Genomic DNA, 4,214 nt, shown 5'->3' on the forward strand with positions numbered 1-4,214 from the left:
TGAAAGTAAAACAAAAAAAACAAAAACTATGTGAAATAGAAAAAAAAAAGAAAATGAAATATTTTCAACAGAATTAGAAAAAAAAATTTTAATTTTACAAAAATAAACAATAAAAATGAGAACAAGAAAAATTATACGAAATTTATGAAAGGGAAAGGATTTTGAGTTGAGAAGAAGAAGAAAAAAAACGCAAACTTATGTATATATGTATATACATGCATATGCATACACGTGTGTGTATGTATATATATATATATACATATATATATATACACATACACATATATGTATGTATATACTTACACACATATATATGTATATAGATCTTTCTGTGTGTATGTGTGTGTAAATATGAGTGTGTGGGCATGTGTGTCTGTGGATACCTATGGATTTGCATTATATATATATATATATATATATATATATATATATATATATATACGTATGTATGTATATATATACATATGTATACATATATATATATATGCATGTATAAAAAGATATATATATACATGTGTATGTGTGTGTATGTATATATATGTGTGTGTGTTTGTGAATGTGTGTATATACATATATGCATGTATACCTGTGTCTGTGTATATAAATATTTTTACACATGTATACATTTACATATATATATGTATACACACACACACACATACATATATATATACATATATTTGCACACAAATATATACTTAGGTCTATATATCATCTATATCTATAATATATATGGGTGTGTGTATATTCATAAGATTACATATGTACATGTGTTTTATATATATATATATATATATATATATATATATATATATATATATATATATGTATATATATATATGCATATATATGTGTGTGTGTGTGTATATAAATGTATATATAAATAAGGAGAACAATAATTATGTTAACCCTGGAAATTATCTTGATAATGCTTGTAATATTTATAATGTTATTACTGCAAATGATGGTTTTGATGATGATGATGATGATGATTGTGTTAGTGGTGATGGTCATGGTGTTTGGTTGAATAGGTTATGGACAAGCTGTGGGGCAGGCCGGCCACTTTAAAAAGGAAAAAAGAAAGAAATCTCTTGTTTTGCGGCACATTGTATGTAGTTGTGCCTCGACACATGCCCCTCCTGTGCGGCTCCTGTGGTGGAGTCTGTTGGGTCAGGTCTGCCCCCCCACCTCTCTTCCGCAAGACATCCGTGTATTTTCTCTCTCTGCCACCTTCCCTCCCAAGCTCTATACCTCGTTGTTGTTGACGTTGTTGTTGTTGTTGTTATTATCATTATTATTATCATTATTATTATTATTATTATTATTATTATTGTTTTTATTGGTATTGTTATCATCCCTTGATATCAGTATTGCTGACGACGACGATGATGATGGTTTAGAAAGACAAAAGTGTAATACTATAAAATAAAGGTGGGTGGGGAGTGAGAGAGAGAGGAAGGAAAAATGAACGTATAAATTAGATTTCAAATTAAAATAAGATTAAGGTTATTATTTTTATTATTATTATTATTATTATAGATGTTATGTTACCATTACATTCACACCCGTCCCCATTCTGCCAGGACAGTCACTACTCCCCCCACAACTCTCGCAGAATTATAAAGTCAAGAGAAAAGAGGAAAAATTTTACTATAGTATAAAATAGTATTTTGGTTATGATGATTATTATTATTATATATATATTCATATATATATTCATATGTGTATTCATATATATATATATGTGTGTGTGTGTGTGCTTTATTTGTGGGTTAACAAAGCAACTGATGGTTTCACGTGCAGAGATCTTCAACAATTGTGAAGATCTTAGAATATGAAACTATTGGTTGCCTATTTATCCACCAATGCGGTGTTGAGTACTCATTCTCACTGCTTGATATTAGTGTGTGTGTGTATATTATATATAAACACGCACACAAATAAATGTAGAAACACGATAGAGTGCTCAACAGACAGCTGCGACATTAAATATTGTTGTTAAGAGTTTCTAAGTGAGATCTGCTTTACCTTTTGTTTGTCTGTACAGTTGTTAAGCTTTTAACTCCTGCAGAAGCATGTGGCAAAAGACTGATAGAAATGTGTGTGTGTATATTTATTTTTATGTGTATATGTGTGCATACATCTGTTGTTTCTGTTATGTGCTGCATCAATGGATGCGTGTATGAAGAATGAACAGCCTACCTTTGTCTTTGTTTGGAATCTGTAAACATTCTGAAGCCGAAGACCCAAAGCTTCCATCCTGATTCTGGAGAGATGTCAATCCCAGTTTCAATCCATCTTTAAATGCTGTTGGCTGTTATTGTTGTACGCTTGGATGTTTTTAGTTTTTATAATATTTTATTGCAAACAAGGCTTAAGGGATTCAAAGAAGGAAAAGAAGGGACCTACAAATTGTAAAGGTGTCAACTGACAGAAAACTTACAGGAGTGAATATCGTAGAACAGAGGGAAATGAGACGACGGTTGTGAATGGGAGGGAGCAGAAGGAAAGGTCTTCCGACTCACAGGAAGTTCAGCAGAGAAACAAAGTCCCTGGAAAAAGTGATGAGTGACATGAAGGTGTTGACAGAGGGGGCTGGACCAGACAGCTCATCAAAAAAGGACCTTGGAAGTACTTGTTATAGAAAAGGCACAATGAAAACACATTTCAAAGATGAACCAAAGACTTATTAGAAAGGGAATTCATCGTGTTAACAACTTAATTCTAGATTAGTGATCAAAAGAATGGTAGGGAGTTCCAGAAAGCAGTAGTTTGAAGAAAGAAAGAAGCTTTTAGAATCAAAGAACTTATGACTAACAGGAAGCTCAACAGAGAAACGATGTACCTGGGAAGAGGACCATGGCTGACATGTTTAAAGGTGTTGACAGAGGGCAATGGACGAGAAAGTTCTTCAGAACAATAACCATGGAAGTATTTATAGCAAAGACATAACGCAGATACATTTTGACGATGAACCAAAGAATTAGAAGAAAGACGACCTCACAAACATAATTTGATTCTGAATTCATCTCGGAGCCCTTTTATTTGCTCCTTTCCTCTTTTACAGTGTGCATGTGTATCACTATAAGCATGAAAGTGTGTACCTGGATCTGTTAGCTAGGTAGGTGTGCTTATCAAATCCTTTCCTTCTCCTCTCGCCTATTCCTATGTCACTCACAATCCTACCATCTCATAACTTTAGCATCCTTCATTCTGTGATATCAACTATGTGACACTTAATTTACATACGGAGATATATTAGGGCATGCATGTTTCTCCACATGCTGATAATAGTGAGGGGGGAGATATTACATAATGTAGTTGACTTACTATATTACGCAATAATTATAAACCACTTGCTGAAACACTTGTAAAATACCAGTTATATTTTCGGTGTTAATCATTACTATAATGTGGCTGTAATTCCACACGGTAGCTTATATGGAGATTTGTTGGTAATCAGCAAAACATGTTGAGTGTAGAAATGGAATGTGGAACTATCTAGACATTTTGGTTAATATGTTGCACCTAATGACACGTATATATATATACGTGTGTGTGTGTGTGTGATACATATATACATGTGTGTGTGTATGTATAAAGTGCAAAAAAAAATGGCATCTGTTGCAATTTCCTCTGTTCGTTGAGAGGATGTGTATATATATAAACGTAAAATATATGCATATGTCTGACACAACTGAAAAACCTTGTTACATACAACAGCAGCAACAACAACAACAACATTGTGTTGTCTTTACAATGTTTCCCCTGCTACCCTGCCAGCTATGGACAGTGGGGTGTGTATGTAACCACAGGTATGTATATATGCATATTTCTCTGTGTGTGTGTGTGTGTATGTATCTATGTGTATATAAGTAAACCTCTGTGTGTATGTGTGCATAAAAACAAAGATTGAAATCTGGTCAGTTTTTTCTAATTCCAAATTAGTGACACGTTTCATTACAGAATAGGAAATGCGTTATGAATATTACAATATTAATAATTATGATAATAATAATAATAATAATAATAATAGTAAGACAGCAAGATGGCAGAACCATTAGCATGCCAGGCAAAATGTTCACTGGCATTTCGTCCACCATTACATTCTGAGTTCAAATTCCACGAAGGTCAACTTGGCTTTTCATATTTTCAGGGTCGACAAAATAAGTACCAGTTGAAAATTGGGGTCAATGTGATCGACTTAGCCCCCT

The sequence above is a fragment of the Octopus bimaculoides genome, chromosome 30, assembly GCF_001194135.2.
Source record: "Octopus bimaculoides isolate UCB-OBI-ISO-001 chromosome 30, ASM119413v2, whole genome shotgun sequence".
In the NCBI taxonomy this organism is placed as follows: domain Eukaryota; kingdom Metazoa; phylum Mollusca; class Cephalopoda; order Octopoda; family Octopodidae; genus Octopus; species Octopus bimaculoides.